Source organism: Dermacentor andersoni, chromosome 6 (assembly GCF_023375885.2).
Source record: "Dermacentor andersoni chromosome 6, qqDerAnde1_hic_scaffold, whole genome shotgun sequence".
NCBI classification, from domain to species: Eukaryota; Metazoa; Arthropoda; class Arachnida; order Ixodida; family Ixodidae; genus Dermacentor; species Dermacentor andersoni.
This window is the reverse complement of record NC_092819.1, coordinates 140,122,467-140,146,325: the sequence shown is the minus strand read 5'-3', so window position 1 is coordinate 140,146,325 and position 23,859 is coordinate 140,122,467. Positions and strand designations below refer to the sequence as shown.

At 44.0% G+C, this 23,859-nt stretch overlaps 1 long non-coding RNA gene across 1 annotated transcript; it reads left to right on the top strand.

The window, feature by feature from the left end:
* The first annotated feature begins 13,846 nt into the window (after window positions 1-13,846).
* LOC129384658 (uncharacterized) lies at window positions 13,847-16,551 on the top strand. Its single transcript, XR_008612339.1, has 3 exons — window positions 13,847-13,912; window positions 14,811-14,872; window positions 16,367-16,551. It is a non-coding gene; the product is annotated as an uncharacterized lncRNA (long non-coding RNA).
* Window positions 16,552-23,859: the final 7,308 nt, after the last annotated feature.

The following is a 23,859-nucleotide window of genomic DNA, read 5'->3' as shown; positions in this document are numbered from 1 at the left end:
AGATTGTACACTTTTGTTTTCATTGACAGTAGTAAGGTCCCAGTCAGGATTTGGTAAGGCCTGCTGCGAGCACTCCAACTCTTCTTTAATATTTGGGAAATTTTCTTTTCATGCTTTAAATGGGGTCCCGGCGAAAGGACAACTAAGCGGAACCAAAAGGGGACCCGTGTGAGCCCCGTAGCTATTCTACACGCGATTAAAGGCATAGAGTAGAAAATTGTAGAACGACATGAAAAACTCCCGGTAGAGCTTTCTGTTGCTCGATAAGTGCTACATAATAGTGTTTTTCCAACGAAGAAAGACGCCAGCGAATACACGCAAAATGCTTCAAGCGGCGAGCCACACGAGAATTTTGCTTCCAGTTGCAGGCTTCTCTCACGCTTGGAAAAACACTTTTTTAATATAGCCCGTATTCAGCAACAGAAACCTGTATGGGAGGTTTCTCACCTCGCTGTACAATTTTCTAAATGACACTTTTCATGTCATTTTAATATGTGAAAAGATTCTTAAGTATATACACTGACTATCTCATGAGGCGGAATGAAAAATAATTCGAGTATCTCCAAGCGACGGGAGCAAACAATATTACCGTGGTTGTGTTCAGCTACATGGTATTCGCATATTTTTAAACTGTGGATAATGTTAGCTGGGACACCCTTATAGATAGATAGATAGATAGATAGATAGATAGATAGATAGATAGATAGATAGATAGATAGATAGATAGATAGATAGATAGATAGATAGATAGATAGATAGATAGATAGATAGATAGATAGATAGATAGATAGATAGATAGATAGATAGATAGATAGATAGATAGATAGATAGATAGATAGATAGATAGATAGATAGATAGATAGATAGATAGATAGATAGATAGATAGATAGATAGATAGATAGATAGATAGATAGATAGATAGATAGATAGATAGATAGATACGCCAATTAACTTTTTATTATATCGGAAGCCATGTTTTAGAACAAGGTCTTCTTTGCACCTGATTTAGTTCTGTTTTGTTTTACACTTCAGCCATCGCTATGAGTGGATAGATATCCAGTTATTCTTTTCTTCCGACCACCCATGATCTCGTTGATTTCTCCAATACCACCGCTGAGCGCGGCCGCTTCGTTGAGTATCATCATGATTACTGCTGCAATTACAAAATCATATCGATGTTTATTAATTGAATTTGTAGCCGCATTGATGCACGAGTATGTTTAGCTTGCGATGTATGCAATCAATCTCTTGGTAAGCATCGACTATGCTAGTGTTTAAATGGCACACCAACAAACTACTGGCAGTAATTTTACCCCATCTACTTTAAATACCATGTTACCTGTCGTGTATGTTAGAAAAGCCTCTAATTTCACGCGAAAGCCTTCCGTAAGTAAGCATGCGTGAATTTTCGAACGCAATGCAACCTGCTACCAACCACTGGAAAACACGATAACAGTCGTAGAAGTATCATTCTTAAAAATAAGTAATGGCCCACAGTCGAAAACACCGTCATGAATGCCATACCCAAAATCACATTATTATGATTCTGGAGGTTCTGAGTTATGTGCCAATTCCATCACTTCACGTTAGTGCATTGTCTGTGTGTTGACATGATAGCCCTCCGGTAGGACAGAGTGGATTTTAGTGAATGAGACCCCTGCCTAACTAAGCCCTACTTATACAAATAACAAATACGAAGCATTCTGTATGCCTCATCTGAAAAAAAAATAAGAAACGTGTATTACTAAATTATGGTCATAATACCCTCGTCATATTCTTCATTAATTCCGGGTTCTGCATGAAGCTACATTTGGATATGTAGAAGAACGCACATATAAGCTGTGAACGTTCCACTGCGCAGATCAATTGATTAGTCACGCAGCGTTGACTGCTCCATGCTCGCTGAAAATACAACCACACGAACTTTACTTTCTCCTTCGTCTTCGTGTCACTTGCAGTTAAAAAGTAACTCAGATATTTCGGGCCAAAGCAAGCCCCTCTTTTTCATAGACATGCATTTTGGATGAAAATATCAAAGCTTGAGATAATTCAGGGCTACCTATTGCAATGGCGAAAACCGCAATAAGGTCGAGCCCTTGTAGTCGGTTCATATTGACTGATGCGGCAAATTATAAGGAAGAATAAAAGAGATCAGTCACGTTCAAAAAACATAACTTGTCAAAATTTCACTAAAGCAAAGGGTGATCATTCTGTAACATGTCAATGGTTTCGTCTTTGAAGAGAAAAACAAAGTGGCTCTTGCATTATTGTAGGAGAATTCACGCGTGTACCTATTCACATCGCAGCCCTCGAATTTTTCAAAAGTGCACATTTGCCATTCCACATTGGTTTCTACGCTCCAAATTCTCACATTTATAAGCAATGTTCTGTTATCAGAATTTATTAGTCGCTGATAACAAGATATGCAACAACTTTGCGAGACAACCTTTCAGACATGACACAATTTCGGCTCTAGACTGTTTCGTCGCGCAGTGACCACCAACTACGGAAATGCAGGGTGCAGCTGGGTCGTATGTTAGGATTGAAGCGAGAGACACGTTCATAGGTTCATGATCGTCTTTCATTGGCATCCCAGCGAATGCTTACTGAAACTACATTACCGATTCGCCTCAGTTGCCCAACGTAAAATAGCGTCGTACTCGGCTCATACAGTCGATGATTCCACGATAGGAGCTTGTCCGCGTTTGGAGAGGCCAGCGCCGACGAGATTCACAATGCTTGTCAACCAAAGCACATGACAACCAACTCAGAAACTTCGCCGGCCAAAAGCAGCAGAGTAACGCAAACATAGCAAGCAGATTAAAGAGATTCCAGTAACACATGCTGCAATTTGAGGTCATCAATTTTCCAGCTCATCTCGTGGCACAAGCATCTTGTGATTACTGACACCGGCGTGTTAAATAGTAGGTACCAATAGGCTCCTAGCATACTGCATACCAGTGGATAATGCTTGGCAGGGCGTATAAGAATAACGCCGACGTAGATGTGGCGGTGAGTCTACTGTAATTTCATTTGTAACGCCATTTTTGTAGGTCCCGTTATGGACGGCACAAGCGTATTTCAGTAGCATACTAACACTGCCCCGGCGCCTCCTGGAAAGCATTCGTGCACTGAAGGCCTCAGAGGCCCCCGTCTCACCATAGAAACTTATCGGTTTTTCGCTCTAATTCGTCACTCTAAATGTCAAGTACGAAATCCTTCGCCCGAATTTGTGGGTGTTTCTCAGGGCGGGTAACACTGGGACAAAAACATCCGTGGAAATTTTTGATGTACTCCTGAGGCACCGAACAGTGATTTACTAATCTAGGGTTAATTAAACGCACACTGCTTTTCTATGGGTGAAAAGCTTCTCCAGCAACAAAATTGTATTGGTTAAGAAATTCACACTTTCTATACTCCTGCTTTATAATTATCTTTCGTCCCTTTATTTTACACTTCGGCTTCAATACTCTACAAAGTACACCGCCTAACTATTATCGAAAACTTTTTTTTCTTCAGTATACTTTCTCCAGATGCCTTTATTACAGCATGTGTAGGGGCCAGGTGTGACTGAGATATTTGAGCAACAATCACCGAGCAGAGTAATGATTTCAAAGGGAACTATCCTTGCTTTCACAAGGAACAAAAAAAATGTGAGATTATGTTTGGCTTCGAGACTTCGACAGGTGGATACGTTTATAAACGGATACGAATATACGGATACGGATAGACATCAGCAAAACGTATAGTTATGGTTATAAGAACAGACAAAGAAAGCGCTGCTTTGATATTGTTACGAAATTATCGGTAGATACCCGAGAGACGAGCCACCGCGAGAACGACGACGAAGTGGGTCTGTGCCCTTGGCGCGAGTGAATGTCGGCCTGGCGCTCTGGTTCCAGTCTACTGTAAATAGTCTGTAAATAGCCTCTTTTGTCTGTGTCTTTCTACACGAAACATTCTGGTGGAGGTCAGCGATCCCCGTCCTCGCCACAGAACTCCGGAGTGGTCGGTACGTCGAGCTTGTCACCATGCCTCCCGGTGACGAGCCCGCCTCTGCAACGGCTTCGGCTGGTCCGACTGCTCCCGTCGTCACGGTTGCCCAACATCGCGACCCTGGTGTGTTCTCTGGCCTGGAGGGACAGGACGTTGACGAATGCCTTAAGCTATATCAACATGCCAGCGCTAATAACAGGTGGGACCCAACCATTATGCTCGCCAATGTCATCTTTTATCTTCGCGGCACGCCACGCGTGTGGTACCAGACGCATGACGAAGAGATCGGCAGTTGGGACTCTTTCAAAGAAAAGCTACGGGAACTGTTCGGCGACCCCATTGGCCGCAAGGTTGCCGCGAGAAAGGCTCTTGCGTCTCGCGTTCAGACATCTACAGAGCCGTACGTTTCCTACATCTTCGACGTCTTGGCTCTATGCCGCAAAGCTGACGATGCTATGTATGAAACAGATAAAGTGTCACATGTCCTAAAAGGCATCGCCGACGACGCTTTCAATTTGCTTATTTTCGGCAATGTCTCGACAATCGACGCCATCATTAAAGAATGCCGTCGCCTTGAACAAGCCAAGAGCCGTCGTATCACACACCACATCACGCGGCTACCCAGCACCTCCACCAGAATGTTACGTGTAGAAAGACACAGAGAAAAGAGGCTATTTACAGACTATTTACAGTAGACTGGAGCCAGACCGCTGGCTACAAGAATTGAGGCTACAAGAATTTTCTTATTCCGTGGTGTACAAGTCTGGCCGCCTGCACCTAGACGCTGATAGCTTGTCGCGTTACCCTGTTGGCGACCCTGACTCCTCCAATATTACCAGTGCTGCTTGCGTATTCTCTGTGTCGCAGCTGCTTCATTTCGCCGACGAGCAACGTCGTGACGCCTACATCAGAGCACTCATCGACCGTTTTGAACACTCTCCGGCCGACGCCACACTACGCCTCTTCGTCCTCCGCGACGGTACTCTGTACCGTCGTAACCTTCATCCGGACGGCTCTGAGTTCCCACTTGTCATACCTAAACACCTCCGCTCAACCGTTTTAGAAGAGCTTCACGACGCACCAACGGCAGGACACCTCGGCGTATCTCGAACCTATGACCGTGTACGTCGCCGTTTTTTCTGGCCGGGCCTTGCCCGTTCCGTACGACGTTACGTCGCCGCCTGTGACCTTTGCCAACGACGCAAGAAGCCTTCCCAGCTCGCCGCTGGTTACCTGCAGCCGCTCGACATCCCTGCCGAGCCCGTCCATCGTGTCGGCTTAGACCTTCTCGGCCCATTTCCGGAATCTACATCAGGAAACAAGTGGGTTGCAGTCGCGGCGGACTACGCGACCCGCTACGCCGTAACCCGCGCTCTTCCGACCAGCTGCGCAACTGATGTTGCGGACTTCCTCCTGCATGATATCATTTTGATTCATGGTGCTCCGCGTCAGTTGCTAACAGACCGTGGCCGTACGTTCTTAGCCAAAGTCATTGACGACATCATGCGTGCCTGCTCAATACAGCATAAGTTTACCACCTCCTACCACCCTCAAACGAACGGCCTCACTGAGCGTTTGAACCGCACCCTTACAGACATGCTATCCAAATACGTTTCAGACGACCACCGTGACTGGGACCAGGCTCTACCTTACATCACCTTTGCGTATAACTCTTCCCGTCTCGACACTGCTGGCTTTTCTCCTTTTTACATATTGTATGGCCGTGAACCAACGCTACCACTGGACACTGTGCTTCCGTCCACCACAGCATCAACCAGCGCTTATGCCCGTGATGCTATCGCCCATGCTGACCATGCTCGCCAACTTGCGCGCGCTCGTCTACAAGTCTCTCAAGACAAACAAAAGCAGCGCTACGACCTCCGTCACCGTGATGTCAGTTTTGTCCCCGGCACCCTCGTGTTGCTTTGGTCACCATCGCGTAAAGTTGGCCGTTGTGAAAAGCTGCTTTCCTGCTACACGGGCCCATATCGCGTGCTTCGCCTAGTAACAGATGTCACCTACGAAATCGTTCTCGCCACGCCCACTACGTCCTCTGCTGTGACAACCAGTGACATTGTCCAGGTCGCCCGACTCAAGCCCTACAACTCTCCACGTGCCTTGGATATTTAACTGCACCGTGATGGCGCTTTTGCCGCCGGGGGGTAGTGTTACGATATTATCGGTAGATACCCGAGAGACGAGCCGCCGCGAGAACGACGACGAAGTGGGTCTGTGCCCTTGGCGCGAGTGAATGTCGGCCTGGTGCTCTGGCTCCAGTCTACTGTAAATAGTCTGTAAATAGCCTCTTTTGTCTGTGTCTTTCTACACGTAACAATATAAAACAGATTAAAGGCTCATCTCACGATTAAAGGCTAGATGCGCAAATAGAAGAGCTCGGTCTTTGCAGTGATAGCGTAAAGGAAAAGAAAGGTTCCGTAACTTCTACATCTGTGAAGTATACGGAGCGAGGCTGAACTACCATAGTACAAAGTCAGGCAGAGAGCTATGATTATGCTTTTATTGTTTGCGCGAAACGCGTAGATAATCCTACGACTTATCCAAATGACAAAACCTGCTCATGTGTATAATCGTGATGAAAACCTTCAACAAGCTTTAGGAGCTCTAGCAAAATAAAATCCACCTGTCGAAGTCTCGAAGCCAAACATAACCTCAGATTTTTCTTGTTCCTTGTGAAAGCAAGAATAGTTCCGTTTGACGTCATTACTCTGCTCGGTGAATGTTGCTCAAATATCTCAGTCAAACTTGGCCCCAGGAGATAGGTTTCCGTTCACACCTACACATTCTGTAATAAAGGCATTCAGAGAAATTAAACTCAAGAAAAAAACGTTTTCGATAATAGTTAAGCGGTGTACTTTGTCGAGTATTGAAGCCGAAGTGTAAAATAAAGGGACGAAAGTTAATTATAAAGCAGGAGTATAGCAAGTGTGAATTGCTTAACCGATACAATTTTGTTGCTAGAGAATCTTTTTACCCAAAGAAAAGCAGTGTGCGTTTAATTAACCCTAGATCAGTAATTCACCGTTCGATGCCTCAGGAGTACATCGAAAATTTCTGCTGATGTTTTTGTCCCAGCGTTACCCGCCCTGAGAAACACCCACAAATTCGGGCGAAGGATGTCATGCTTGACATTTAGAGTGACGAGTTAGAGCAACAAACCGATAAGTTTTTATCGTGAGACAGGTGCCTCTGAGGCCTTCAGTGTATACGAATGCTTTCCAGGAGGCGCCGGGGCAGTGTTAGTATGCTACTGAAATACGCTTGTGCCGTCCGCAACGGGACGTACAAAAATGGCGTTACAAATGAAATTACAGTAGACTCACCACCACATCTACGTCGGCGATATTCTTATACGCCCTGCCAAGCACTATCCACTGGTATGCAGTATGCTAGGAGTCTATTGGCACCTACTATTTAGCATGCCGGGGTCAGTAATCACAAGATGCTTGTGCCACGAGATGAGCTGGAATATTCCTGATTTCAAATTGCGGCATGTGTTACTGGAATCTCTTTACTCTGCTTGCTATGTTTGTGTTACTCTGCTGCTTTTGGCCGGCGAAGTTTCTGAGTTGGTTATCATGTGCATTGCTTGAGAAGCATTGTAAATCACGTCGGCGCTGGCCTCTCCAAACGCGGACAAGCTCCTATCGTGGAATCATCGACTGTATGAGCCGAGTACGACGCTGTTTTACGTTGGGAATTTGAGGCGAATGGGTAATGTATTTTCAGTAAGCATTCGCTGGGATGCCAATGAAAGACGATAATGAACTTATGAACGTGTATCTCGCATCAATCCTAACATACGACCCAGCTGCACCCTGCATTTCCATAGTTGGCGGTCACTGCGTGACGAAACAGTCTAGAGCTCAAATTGTGTCATGTCCGAAAAGTTGTGTCAGAAAGTTGTCACATATATTGTTATCAGCCACTGATAAATTCTGATAACAGAACATTGCTCATACATGTGAGAATTTGGAGCGAAGACACCAATGTGGAATGGCAAATGTGCACTTTTGAAAAATTCGAGGGCTGCGATGTGAATAGGTACACGCGTGAATTTTCCTACAATAATGCAAGAGCCACTTTGCTTTTCTCTTCACAGACCAAACCATTGGCACGTTACAGAATGACCACCCTATGCTTTAGTGAAACTTTCACAAGTTATGTTTTTTCAACGTGACTGATTTGTGTTATTCTTCCTTATAATTTGCCGCATCAGTCAATATGAACCGACTACAAGGACTCGACCTTATTGCGGTTTTCGCCATTGCAATAGGTAGCCCTGAATTATCTCAAGCTTTGATATTTTCATCGGGAATCCATGTGTATGAAAAAGAGGGGCTTACCTTGGCCCAAAATATCTCAGTTACTTTTTAACTGCAAGTGACACAAAGAGGACCGAGAGAATAAAGTTTGTGTGGTTGTATTTTCTGCGAAGATCGAGCAGTCAACGCTGCGTGACTAAACAGTTGATCTGCGCAGCCGAACGTTCACAGCGCATATATGCATCCATCGGCACATCCAAATGTAGCACTTTTCATGCAGAACCCGGAATTAATGATGAATATGACCAGGGTAATATAACCATAATTCTGTAATACATGTTTCTTAATTTTTTTCAGATGAGGCATCCAGAATGCTTCGTATTTGTTATTTGTATAAGTATTGCTTAGGTTGGCAGGTGTCTGGTTCACTAAAAGTCCTGTTTTTCCTACCGAAGGGCTATGGTGTCTATGATGTCAACACACAGACAATACACTAACGTGAAGTGATGGAATTAGCACATAACTCTGAGCATCCGAAATCATAATAATGCGATTTTGGGTATGGCATTCATGACGGTGTTTTTGACTGTAGGCCATAACTTATTTTAAAGAATGATACTTCTAGGACTGTTATCGTTTGGTAGGAAGTTCCATTGAGTCCGAAAATCCAGGCATGCTTACTTACGGAAGGCTTTTGCGTGAAATTAGAGGCTTTTCTAACATACACGACAGGTAACATGGTATTTAAAGTAGATGGGGTAAAATTACTGCCAATAGTTTGTTGGTGTGCCATTTAAACATTAGCATAGTTGATGCTTACCAAGAGCTTGATTGCATACATCGCAAGCTAAACATACTCGTACATCAATGCGGCTACAAATTCAATTATTAACATCGATATGATTTTTTAATTGCAGCAGTAATCATGATGACACTCAACGAAGCTGCCGCGCTCAGCCATGGTGTTGCAGAAATCAACGAGATCATGGGTGGTCGGAAGAAAAGAATAACTGGATATCTATCCACTCAAACCGATGGCTGAAGTGTCAAAAAAAACAGAACTAAATCGGGTGCAATGAAGGCCTTGTTCTAAAACATGACTTCCGATGTATGCTCAGTGGCTATGGTGTTGGGCTGCTGAGCACGAGGTCGCGGGATCGAATCCCGGCCACGGCGGCCGCATTTCGATGGGGGCGAAATGCGAAAACACCCGTGTACTTAGATTTAGGTGCACGTTAAAGAACCCCAGGTGGTCGAAATTTCCGGAGTCCTCCACTACGGCGTGCCTAATAATCAGAAAGTGGTTTTGGCACGTAAAACCCCACAATTTAACTTCCGATGTAATAAAAAGTTAAATGGCGTATCTATCTATCTATCTATCTATCTATCTATCTATCTATCTATCTATCTATCTATCTATCTATCTATCTATCTATCTATCTATCTATCTATCTATCTATCTATCTATCTATCTATCTATCTATCTGTCTGTCTGTCTGTCTGTCTGTCTGTCTGTCTGTCTGTCTGTCAATCTATCTATCTATCTATCTATCTATCTATCTATCTATCTATCTATCTATCTATCTATCTATCTATCTATCTATCTATCTATCTATCTATAAGGGTGTCCCAGCTAACATTATCCACAGTTTAAAAATATGCGAATACCATGTAGCTGAACACAACCACGGTAATATTGTTTGCTCCCGTCGCTTGGAGATACTCGAATTATTTTTCATTCCGCCTCATGAGATAGTCAGTGTATTTACTTAAGAAACTTTTCACATATTAAAATGACATGAAAAGTGTCATTTAGAAAATTGTACAGCGAGATGAGAAACTCCCCATACAGGTTTGTGTTCTGAATACGTGCTATATAGAAGTGTTTTTCCAAGCGTGAGAGAAGCCTGCAAGTGGAAGCGAAATTCTCGTGTGGCTCACCGCTTGAAGCATTTTGCGCGTATTCGCTGGCGTCTTTCTTGGTTGGAAAAACACTATTATGCAGCACTTATCGAGCAACACAAATCTCTACCGGGAGTTGTTCATGTCGTTCTACAATTTTCTACTTTATCCCTTTAATCGCGTGCACAATAGCTACGGGGCTCACACGCGGCCCCTTTTGGTTCCGCTTAGTTGTCCTATCGCGGGGATCCCATTTAAAGCATGAAAAGAAAATTTCCCAAATATTAAAGATGAGTTGGAGTGCTTGCAGCAGGCTTTACCAAATCCTGACTGGGGCCTTACTACTGTCAATGAAAGGAAAAGTGTACAATCTTTGCATTCCACCGGTGATAACATATCGAGAGAAACTTGGAGGTTAACAAAGTTTGAGAATAACTTAACGACCGCGCATAGAACGATGAAATGAAAGCTGTTGGTCGTAAGGCTAAGTGAGCGGAAGAGAGCGGCGTGGATCAGCTAGAAAGCGGGGACAGCCGATATTCTTCTTGAGGTTAAGAGAACAAAATGGAACGGAGTCGGCCATGTAAGGCGTAGGACAGATAACGGGCGGCGCACCACTGGAAGCAAAGAATCGGTGCCAAAAGAAGGAAAGCGCAGTCGAGAACGGCAGAAGACTACTTCGGGAGATCGAATTAGGAAAATTTCAGCTGCGAATTGGAATCACCTAGCGCAAGATAGGGTTAATACGAGATCACAGTGGGAGGGCTGTACACAATATATAGACTAATGATGATGATAACTATTTACTCTGACGCGGACAACTGAGTACTATCTCAGCCGACAACTATCTGAACTGAACAATCACCTTGCATTCACCCTTGAGCCTTAAAGTGGGATGTTAAATTTACACTTTACAGTTTCAATGAATAAAGCAGATACTTTCTTTTACGAAAGTAAGCTCCATCATTTAACGAACATGTAGCACTTAGAGACTGAAGTCTGATACAGCAAAAAAAGCAATGCAAACACCATCGTTCTCTTTGAGAATCCCGTTGTCGTGTGGCCAGCAGTCTTTACCATTGTTCTCGGACATCAACACTGACAGCGAACTCACCTGCGAAAAATATCTTAGTATGGGATGGAGGGCCAACTATAAACCATGCCAGATTTGTTATTTGACATGATTCTTATAGCTCTTCTTTCAAATATATCATAGGATTAAGGATGCCGTAGAAGCTGATCGCTAAATTAAAGCCACAATGACTGTTTGCAAGGGAAATGTTCAACATTTGTTAAAGATTATTGCAACTCTCACGAATTTCTTCATTGCGAAAGCTACACTTTGAAAGGCTTCTTGAATTTTCCTGGTGATAACGAATTGACTGTGTGATTGGCATCGTGCTCTTAACCACACGCGTATATGGAGTGATATAGTGCGTTTCTCTGCCACGTAGTTCTCACATAAACACTCATCAGTAGGCTCCACGTAAACTTGCGAATGCGAAATATCTTCATCGTAAGGACACATCACTGTTAATAAAAAGAGGACCTCCTTCAATGCATTCGAGTGAGTGGTACAGGTGTGAACACGTGGCAGAAACTGATTCATTTCTTCATTTACCCTGCTGTTTTCCAACCTTCTTCACGAAAAATATACCTCCATGATACTCTGACACCCACACACCATCTATACGGCCGAAAATATTAAAAACACAACAAACGTAACGAAGCTATTTCTTTACGTTCCCGTGAAACAGTTTCTTATCTCGGCAAGAGCTCTTCTTGTACACGGTTTTTCTGGTGTTTACACCATTTTGCCAATGCAATGAGCAGCGTTTTCAAATAGACACTTTAGAATTAGGTTTTGGTAGTACTGATCTCCATTATATTTCTTGTACTTTGAGTTCGTTACTTTGGTACATCTTGCATCGAAAAGAAAGATTTTGGTCCACAAACTGTGTATTTTGGTAATAATGTGAAATTGAATTGTTTACTGGTATGAAACGAAACGAAAAATTCAATATAAATTTTTTTTGTAGTTGTTAGGCCCATATTGTTTAGCATTACAAGTCAATTGACCATACTATACCTAATACTTATATTGCCAAAATAATTTTTTATGTGAGGATTGAAGGAAGAAAACAGTTTGATTTACTGTCTGATCATAACAGTCCACTCAGTTCTTTCATAAGAGACTATCCACTGCGCGCTTTATTAATTTAATTTTGAAAGAAATGTTCCCTTTTCGCGTCATATAGTCACTACAGTAACTTACCTCGCTGAACAACGTGCTTAGTCATTTCACAAAAAAAGACGAAATGTTTTTTAGTTGTCCGTGTCATGCACAGATTTCCAACTGAAGCTATCGTTAAAAAAGTAATATAATTACGAACAAAGGCAACATAATTGACTTGAATATTGCTCAATATCGGTAACAAATGTCAAAAGCCTAATCACCTAGCAAGTGAAGTCCGTCAAAGCTAAAAAAATTCTTTGAAATAACGCAAGCACGAAATTTTAAAGACCGAAGCCTAAGCTGTGAAGCCAAAAGAATTGAGTTCACTAGTCTCAAAACGCATGCCTATTAAACAAATAAAATTGCAGTCGCGAAATCTACTATGAGCAGCACATCTCAAACGAAAAAAGAAGCAGCTTGCTTAAGAGGATTCATTTCATAATCTAATCAGCTGGGAAAAGCTCTGCCGTTCGAACTTAATTAACCTTCTTTGTTATAACCCTTTCTTATTAATACTAACAATATGAATTTCACTGATATAGTTCCACTGACAACTTTTAAGATGTGTTATCAAGTGGAATGCTTTGTGCAGATTGAATCAAACATTTTTATTTTAGTTATCTACTACGTAATATTCTATGTATATTACCACTTGTAGTTTTCACTTTTAGAGTTAAACGTCAGTGTTGTTAATGTGGGCTATCTTCAATTCTTTTATTTGGTCGCTGCTTTGTGGCGCACATCTTCAACAAGGGTAGAGAAACAGGTCGGTGCCATGAGCTTCTTTTGACGAGTATATAGAAGTAGTAAAACCAGCAATTGCTGCAACAGAAATGCAATACAAGCTAGATGAGATCAAAAGAAAATTGGTGCCTCCTTTCTAAGGGTTTTGCAACGGCCTTCTTTTTGTTGTCACTGCCCTATCCACGATATGCAATTAATTCTAAAACCGGGTTATAGCGGTTGCATGAGGACAGGAAAAGGCAATATGAAATTGAGAGAGAGAAAGTAACGATGCTGTAATGGAATCGTTGCTTCATGGCAGCTGCTCTACACTTAATGTCATTTTACAGAACCAAAAATACAAAGCAAGCACGTGCCCACTGCTCAACATAGGCGCTCCTGCCCTCTAATTAGTAAAACGCATTATTGCCGGAGGTTTGAAGCAATTATCCAAGTTTTCGCTTGGGCATTCTTTCTATTGTAATGTTGTACTATTATCGCCAGGAACATTTCATTAGTGAGCTTGTTTTTTCCTGAATGCCGTGTATGATTTTTATCGAACCACTGCACTTCCATCCGAAAGGTCAAATATTTTTTAGAACGATGTTCCGCTAAATCGCGCTTTTATTATTTTAACTTATTTTATTCACCACAGCTGGTTAAACGAAGAATCGCAAGTACTTTTTGCAGCATATAAGCGAGGCCTGAAGCTTTACAAATCTACCCATTTCCCCAGCGACATTTCAGACGCTGCCATCGACAGTCTCACTGGTGAGAGTAAGCCTTTTTGCTGCTCGATTTCGAGCAATATTTTCTCACGCGCTTTTTCGGCACATAAGATGTACCAGCAGTGAGCGTCCTGGGTGTACTGGTTTATTTAAACATTATCTGAAAAGAAAAGAAAATGTCATGTGGTGTTTATTACTACGCAATATAAAATTTTCATAGCTTAGTTGGAACATTTCTAATGTTAATATCGTTCTACATAGTTTCAACCACGTGGATAGGTATGTCAGGACCTGCAAGTTTCCGTTTGAAACCTTATCTACAAAATGGTTCCAGTGAAAAGAATTGTACTCTTAGGCTAATGAGGCCGTTATTATATTTTTCAAAGAGAAAGGACAATGAAGAGTCCAACCTATGTGTGTTCGATTGAGGACAGAGATTCCTTAGAGTTGCCGAAATTTCCAAAGAATCACCTGCATTGTGAGACACTGGTTTAGGTACACTCCAAGCTGGGACACTGTTTCTTGTTGAAGATAACTATAGCGCTGTGAAGAAATGGAGTCATTCACGAAGAATCGAAAACATATTTTAACGCACAAATAAAGCAGAATTTAGAAGCCTGGCTGCATATAGGAATATTAATGTAGGCTATAGATATGCATTTTACAAAAAAAAAGAGCATAGAACTGCATGTAGCATGCGTGGTGTTCGACTATTATTTCCCGTTTTCTATGTTTAGAAGCTGCTGGTCACAGGTATAAGGGCTTGATCTTTCCCTCCGAAATCTATATGTATCGATACAACCATATTCTTAGTCTTCTACTGCATTTCAATGTTCCAAATACGGTTGCCCGGTCAGCGTTTAGCATAACATGTTTGTTAAATGAAAGCCAATGCAGTTTTCCAGGTGAATTCATACGTGGCGCAATTTATTTTTCTGCAGCGCAAGCAACATGAACCGTCTATTTGGAGTGGACCTTCTGTCTGTCGCCGCAATCTTAATTGGTAAAGATAACCATTTGCTTTCTATACATTGCCTATTTTTTCACTTCATGGCAAAACAAAAGCTACAATTAGCTAAATTAAATCTAAATTCTAAAACAAACAAATCGAATATTTATAAACACTACAATTGCGAAGCAGTGACATCTTCGCATGATTTTATGTTGATCATGGAAGTGTGACAATTTTTATGATACCAGTTGCTGCTCGTGATTTAACCACTGAACAAAAAAGTATTTTACCGTTCTGCGTTCTGATATTACGTATTCACGTCATTTCCATAAACTTCGCAAGAAATGTGCGCTACAATTTTCCGGAACCTTGAGGGCTATACAAATAATAAGACGCTACCCTCCAAGCGCTCACGCCAGGAGAATCAAATGCTTTGCTGTGCCCTTTGCAACATAAATGCTGAACTAAACGTTTTTGAAGAAACCGTTGTTTTCTGAAAGCAATGTAAGCTTATGAACAAACCTAACGTATATCAATGAAATTTAGAGCGAAGCTAGTCTGCAACATTCTATGATAAAATTGTTGCTTTTCATATATTCCTAATGAAATATTTCAAGCATTTATCTACCAATGTATCATGTAGTTCGATTATATATAGCGCAACATTACCGATCATTGATTGCTAATAGGCCTTTGCAAGTGGAATACGGGTACCAAAATTTTTTTTGTAAATGTGGAATATATGTATCGACTAAATATTAACCAATACCATCGAACTTACGCTGCAATAACTCTTGCGGTACAGTTTCGGTTATTCTTCCTCAAATTGAGCGTCATTCTTCGAGCGACTATGATGCTAAGGAATGTCTGTTGAAGAAAATAATGTTGAGCACTTGTGTGCTTGGTAATTTGGTAGTACAGCAGCAGTCCTGTTTTCAGCTTAGACCACACAATCTTATTGTTATTAGACCCTGTTGCAGTTAGCCGTTTAATCCTGCTGTTATTGGTTATCAGATTTATTACACATGCCTTCAAATATTAATTCTGTGAAATTGAATACAAGAAAATTGGAAGAATGAGGGAGTTGTGAACCATATTCTCAATTTGCCTAGCGCTCTTGGTGGTGTCGAAGTCTTAACAGGAATTGAGCATTTGGGGGAACCATTTGTGGCGGGACACAATTTTGGCAGTACAGACCCCCAGTGGGCGTTTTAAACTGCCGAACATTTCTTTGCCGCTTCTCACAGAGGTTGTTAAAGGCTGTGAACGTAAAAATTATGCTGCTGACGTGAACATGGTTATCTGAAACTAGAGTCGAGCAGGGTGCACCGGCTCCCTTCTTTTTGGGCAAATTGCTCCTTAACTACTGGCAAAAATATTTGTTGATTTCTTCATCTGACATCCAGAACATTTGTTCTAAAATGCTGCCTCAATAATTATAAATGCAACCCATGACTTTTGCCAGGATTTACACGTCATTTTGAAGAACCGTTATTATTATAAAAGTTTTTAAAAGGCCTCAAGCTGTTTTCTTCTACGTTTCAGCTTTGATCGTCATGGCTCCGGAAGAAGCTCTCGCTAGCTTCGGCGGAGGTGCGGGAGGAGGAGCCGGAGGCCCCGAAGGCTCGCGCAAGAAGTGAAGTTTCGTGCGTCCTGAATGACGCCATTCCACTGTTGCCATGCTCTGGATGACCCGCTCGCCTGCAATAAAATGCGTGTTGAGAACATAATTATGTAAACATGCTTTATTCACAATGAATATACGGCTGGGTAGATAGGTTTGATGGTAATGGACACAATGTTCTGTGCAATTTACGCACTCGTTTTCATTACGTTGTTGCGCATGTACATGGAAACGAATTATGTGAAGACGAGACGCGCTATCTTTGCTACTCCTTGCGAAATTAGGGAGACCTGGGATCACACTGTGAATATTTTCAGTGTTCGGCTCTTTACGATTTAACTTTACGTAAATATCCGACATGTAGGTATTGAACGAGGTATGCCCCCGTATATACCATGACATCGTTTTCTGGATGGTTCAGGTGGCGTTTAAGATTTTTTAAAATATTTATTCTGCTCTCTCATGGCGCAGCGAGTTTCTCGACTCTTAGCCTCTATGTTTCGATTCGATAAGTTATTTCCAACATTTCAGACTCCAGGTTTAGATCCCTATTATGCCTACGGTTGGCTATATCATACCTACCAGGCTGCCAAAGCAGAAACTGGAGCAGAGGCACTGTTGATTGAGAATTTAGTACAAATAAAAAAATACAAAACAAAGCGTAATGCGGAATATTCGCCACCCTAGATGGACTGAAAGAAAATTACCCGCTTTTTCAGAACATGCAGTGTCGGCTTCTGCCGGCGGCAACTCGTTTTTTTGGGAATTTAAATCCCTATTCGTGTTATTGAACGCGATAGCAATATAGCTGGGCTTGACCAACCTTTGTGGTGCCGAAAAGCAAACATCGACCAAACCAGAATGGGGTGGAATGTAATACAGCGACACAAAGAACACCCTCTGGCGGCGTAAGAATGTGAGAAAGTGTCACGTGACGCACAGGCTATATGTTTCGAAGACCGACTTTGTGGAAGCAAAGAGAAACGCCTTCAATCGTGGGTTGAGGGTTAGATCAGGATTAGAATTGATTAGACATCAGGGATGTGTTGCCGTCAAAGAGAGTTTGACCCTCACCATCGCTTGTGCGTTTCTTTATGATATTACATGCACACTTTGATGCCTTTTCTAATATCTGAAAAAAGAAGAACTCGAGATATCGTGAGCATTCCACGCTGAAAGAGAAAGCGTGACTTCGTGTGTTTAGAATTACAATGACTCGACAACCATCAATACGACTGTTCAAGATCTCCTGTGATGTAAGCGTTCACCGCCTTCGATAATATGTATTATCACATGTAAAAGTTCTTGAGTACTTGACTTACGAAAGGTTTATAGGTCATTGTGGTATCTTTATTTATATTCCCTAAGAGGAAGAAAGCTTGCTATCAGTGACCTGTATTGAATTCGTTCTTTGCATACTGGGTTGGTTAGGAAGACCGACATATTGCAATCCTGACTGTTTAATTATTTCGGAGATGACCTTACGTCGCAAAATGTGTCAATACATTCTAAACATGCCTATTTTCTAAGTGACATTTCGTTTGTCAGTATTATCAAACCTTTATTATAATAACGTAGATGATGCTTTCCACGCATGTTCAAAATTTTTGAAGTTCGAGAGAGTGTAAAACTTTTCATGCCTCTATATTATCAATATGTACTGGCAGTTGAGAACAGAGCAGTGAAAAGTGTGAGCCACAAAACTATTCCTTTATTCGGGGAAATGTGCCCAGAAAGATAAGTAACAGTAAACCACAACGATTGCGGTGAGCATAATTGTTGGTCGTCCCAAATCTGATCAATGGGTTAAGCGCGACGGCTTTTACACGTAACATATCAGAAACTACAACGTCCTCGCTGGTTACCGCGTGCCTTCTAGAAAGTACTACACAGCTCTTATACCACATACATTTAGGTGACGCAAACCTAGAACCACAGATAACATTCCAAGACCTTCCGATACTTGGAGCTAGTACAAAGTGGTTACGGGATAAGTAACAATGAAGTACACGTGTCATATGGTCCCCTTTTAAAGAAAACAAAAACAATAAACACAAGGAACATAGTAAAGATAAATTCAACGCAGTGACAAAGTCCCGATGTTCGTAAGCGGGCGCAGAATCGCTTAAAGAACACCACGTTGACAATTTAATGTCGCGCACGGCACTGCTTTGATTCCGAGATGACGTCTGGCATGACCTCATAGTCAAGTGCGCCATTGCGTCGGATGATCTTGCAGCTTCGGAAATAGCGGCGCAAGTGCTTCTCACTAAGCCCTCGTCAAGCCGACGGTTGCCCGGCTGCTATTTTGCGTAGCTTCGTCGAAGATTGCACTGTCCTCTGTCCGTCCTTTGCTGGTTGTCCGTCCTTTACGGGCGTGTTGATGCACTGTGTTGCGCTTTAGACAGGTGGCGAAGTCGAGATTATCTCTGTCGTTGGCCTCATCGAGATGTGTCGCCGTGTGCTTCCTTCCGTAAACCAACGTGAACGTTGTGACCTGCGCCGTTTCACGCGCTGCCATGCTGGAAAGGCAGGCAATGTACCGAAGGATGGCATCACATGTTATCTGTTCGACGTCAATGTACGTGGGTATACCATGTCAGCTAGGGTCTTATTCAGGCGCGACGTAAGACGATTTGTATGCGCGTGCTAGGCGGTTGTCCTGCGGTGTCTTGTCAGACTATTTTGCAGGATGGATTGAGTAAGCTTCTCAGTAAAGGCGGTGTGGTCGGTGATAAGGACTTGAGGGGCACAATGTCGTCGCAGGATGTTGTCGACTAAGGATTTCGCGACTTCACCCAAGTTACCGCTGAATAGGGCTTCCGTGTCGGCGTAGCTGATAACAGAGTCAGTAGCCACAAATATTTATTATTTACAGAAGGTGACGTGGAAGATCATCCTAACGACTCCATTCCTATGTGCTAGAATTGTGGGCAAGGTGACTTGATTGGCTGCAGCAATCCTGCTTGCCTTGTTTGTAGGGAGGAACCGCAAGGGGCCCCCGTGCAGCGCAGTACGTGGCACTTTCTCACATTCTTACGCCGCCAAAGGGTGTTCTTTGAGTCGCTGTGTTACACTCCACCCCATTCTGGGTTGGTCGATGTTGGCTTTTCGGCACCACAAAGGTTGGTCAAGCCCAGCTATATTGCTATCGCGTTGAATAACATGAATAGCGAATTAAACCCCGAAGAAAATAAGTTGCCGCCGGTAGAAGCCCACACTGCATGTACTGAAAAAGCGGATAATTTTCTTTCAGTCCATCTAGGGTGGCGAATATGCCGTATTACGCTTTGCTTTGTAATTCTGTATTTGTACTAAATTCTCAATCAACAGTTCGTCTGCTCCAGTCTGTGTTTTGGCATCCTGGAAGGTATGATATGTCCAACCGTAGGCATCGCAGGGATGATAAACCTGGAGCCTGAAATGTTGGTAATAACTTATCGAATCGAAACATCGAGACTACGAGTCGAGAAACTCGCTGTGCCATCAGTGAGCAGAATAAGGCGCATCCAAGCAGTGTATATTAAACAAATCTTAAACACAACCTGAACCATCCAGACAATGATGTCTTGGTATATACGGGGGCATACCTCGTTCAATAACCAAATGTGGGATATTTACGGGTTTTTCTGAGGAAGAAGACGACGTTTTTGAACGCACATGTGCGAGCGCGTCGGCTCCCGTTTCTACAAACCTTTTGGACCAGATTTCTTGCCTCAACCCGCAGGAACTGTGCATCAATCGACGCAGTTTACTCCAAGGAACAGGCGGCTACCGAAATCTTACCGGTGGGTGGATTTTTCGGACTTTCCGAAACTTTTCCGCCGCACGCCATGTTGGCGCGCAGCTATGCCTAACGAGCCAAACCATACGGGGCCGTCGGGCAGGCGTCGAGCCTAGGCCCAACGCGTCGTCGAGCTAGGAAATGCCCTCCAACCCCAATACCTCGGTTGTAGAAGGCATGGAAATCAATCCGGAGGAAGCGGAGTGCTCAGGCTGGATCGAAGTCGTGAGCAAGAAGAAGAAACTTGCCGAGCGGTGTGATCCTAACGCGCCCACGTCAGCGAAAGGAAGCGGTAATGGCGGCGCCCCCAATGCCGCACCACAGGAGGTATTGCGACGAGTTGTGGAAGCTTCCAGAATCGCGAACCTTCCTAGGAATCACTTTAAGACCATTATAAGCCTCGTGGAGGGCTGGACGTTAAGAAGACGGACCTTAATATTTTCAAGCGTGCGCTCGCCAAGGCGGCTTCCCTAACAGCGGAGCAGGTGTTCGACGACACGTTCTGCACGAACCCCTTCCAGAACATTCTCGTGGTTGCCACACCGTTCGAGGCAAACGCGCGCGCCTATGCCAAGGTTCAGCAGATTTGTATGGCAAGTGTCGTCATAGAAGTGGCGGCCTACGTGGCTGCGTCGGACGACACATGTAAAGGAGTGATCCGCGGAATCAACGTGGACATCAGTGACGCAGAACTGACGAAGATGATCGTCAACCGGAGAAACCCCGGCGCTCTAGGGGCTCGAACAATCAAGAAGACAACAACAGTGATCGTGTTGTTCGACGGACACAAGGTCCCCCTAAACGTCGTATGTGATGGTGTTCGCTACCCTTCTTCCTTGTATCGCAGGCAAGTAGACGTTTGTTATGCGTGTGGAGAATTGGGCCACAGGTCCGACGTTTGCCCGAAGGGCGAAGACCAGAAAAAATGCCGCGGATGTGGCATGCTCACACCACCAGAGGATCATCATTGTGACCCCAAGTGCGCCATCTGTGGTGGGGCACACCAAACGGCAGACCGCAAGTGCAAACAGCGCTTCCAGGTGCCATACATCGTGCGCCAAAGACGGCGGCGCCGCAGGCGCGCACAGCACGCGCAGCGGGCGGCAGGACCGCGTGGCTTCGACACAGCTAGCGGCGGAGAAGCAATGGCGGGAGAGAAACCCTTCTACTCCCCTCACCGCAACATATCGGCATCGAGAGGACGCTCCCGCTCCCGATCCAGAGGGCGATCCAGCAGATCGCGCTCTCGCTCCAGAGGGCGCGACAATAGCAGCAGACGCTCCCGTTCGAAAGGACGATCGGGTTCCAGGGTCCGAATCCAGGAACCAATGTCCTGGGCAGACAAGGCCAGGATGAACATCTCAAGCGGCAAAAGGGTAACACAGGGCATCTCGCCGGAGCATAAAAGAGAGCAATCTGAGATTTTAATGCTTAAGAAGGAAAATGCAGAGCTAAAAGAGGCACTACGAACGCTGAGCGCTGAGTTCGAGCTCTTCCGTAGCTCGCGTGAACCCCGCGAAGTAGCCTTACCCATCCCAGTTCAAGCAGAAGGGTCGAATAAGCGCAAAGCTATTCCCCCCCCCCCCCCCCCCCGCGACCACGGAAAGAGAGCCAATGCAAACTGACGAGTCCCCCGCTCAGGACCCTAAGCCAGAGCCAAACATACTCGCGTCTTTGAAGGTAATTGAGGAATCGCTCACGCAGATGAGAGAGGCCTTAGCTATTCAATCTAGCACTGTCGAGCATATGGACAGTAACATCTCTCACCTAACACGTAGAGTTGGCATCCTCGAGTCTAAAATGAAAATGATAGACGCTAGCAAAATCAAAAGCATCTCCACTGGCACCACTGCAAAAGCTAAGAAAGTACAGCAGGATCCCGATAACACGAGTCCCCTGCAGGCTCTGCTAGTTCAATAGAAATCAAAATGGCGGGACAAACCGGAAACCTAATTATCTGGCAGTGGAATTGCGCCAGCTTCTTAAGGCGCAAGGCTGCTCTATTGCAGCTCATCAAAGCACAAGCGATAATGCCACACGTCCTGCTCTTGCAAGAAACACTTAGTGAGAACGTAAATTTATCGGGCCACCGTTCGGTTAGCCAAAATGGAGAAAATGGCAGAGGTATCGCCACATTCGTCAGGAAAGACACCTCTTTTCAGGAGCACGAAGTCAAAATTTGTAACTCGGATAAGAAATCCGGTCTCGAGGCACAGTTAATTGAAATCATCTCCCACGGAAAAATTCGACGAAACATTTTCATTCTGAACTTGTACAGCTCTCCTTCCGGTCATAAGCATAATCTCCGGTCACTACTAAATAGGGTCGCAACCGCTGCGAAATCGCAGCCCTTAATAGTCGCAGGAGATTTCAACGCTCCCCACCCGGCCTGGGGTTATGTAACACGAACAAAGAAAGGAGCCAACCTAGTTGCAGCGAGTACAGACCTAAACCTGACGCTGGTCTCGGACCCACGTTTCCCCACGAGGCTGGGAAACTCGGTCGCCAGAGACACGACCCCTGATCTCAGCTTCACTAGAAATGCTGTGGCCACGTGGTCCAACTTACAGGAGAACTTGGGGAGCGACCACTACATAACAGAACTCAGGATGGAAATAATAGCAGCTCCTCCCAAAACCTATAGATACACAGACTGGGACCTCTTTAGGAAAATAAGAGGTGAAGATGAGGCAGTATACGACACGTTCAGTGAACTGCTTGTACAGATACAAATGGATGTCGAGAAGGCCACCAAGGAAATAGTTACTGATTTTGATGCCCCAGGGATGGACGCAAGGTTAGCGCATCTCCTGGAAGCCAAGCGCTCTCTCCTCGAGAGATGGAAGACACAAAGACTCAATCGCAGTCTACGGAAAAAGATCGCGGAGCTCAATAAACTCATTGAGGAGCATTGCTCCGAACTTAATAAACAGCAATGGAGAGACGCCTGCTCGGCAGCGAATGGAAAAATGCGCAAAGGAGGCAAATGGACCCTCTTTAAACATCTCTTAGACGATGGGCAATCCAAATGTAATCAGAGACTAGTCATAGACCGATTAATTAATAAGGAAAAAATGGAGGGCATCTCAGAGGCCTCCATATTTCGGAAACTAGCGAACAAATACCTTCCAATTGGCCAAAGCCCAGGTTCTGCCCTCCCTCAGTATGAGGGCGCGCCTGCCGCAGAGCTGGACGTCCCCTTCTCGGAAGCTGAGATCAGGGAACTACTCCACAATTTAAACGGAAGGTCTGCCCCAGGCCCCGACGGAGTTACAAACCGGCTCTTTAGAAATTTGGACGACAAAGCAATTCAAGCTTTAGTGAAGGAGATAAATGAGGTATGGGAGGAGGGCGTTGTACCAGACAGTTGGAAGAAGGCCTCAGTGGTCTTAATCCCCAAGCCAGGTAAATCACCCAGCTTGGAGAACCTCCGTCCTATCTCCCTTACTTCTGGCATTAGCAAAGTAGCGGAACATGCAGTGCATAACAGGATATCGAGACATATTGAGCGCAACGAACTATTCCCGTACAATATGGTTGGTTTCAGGCCCTTGCTTTCAACGCAGGATGTCATGCTCCTGCTCAAAACACAGATAATCGACTCTCAAAGCAAAGATGTAAAAGGGGTCC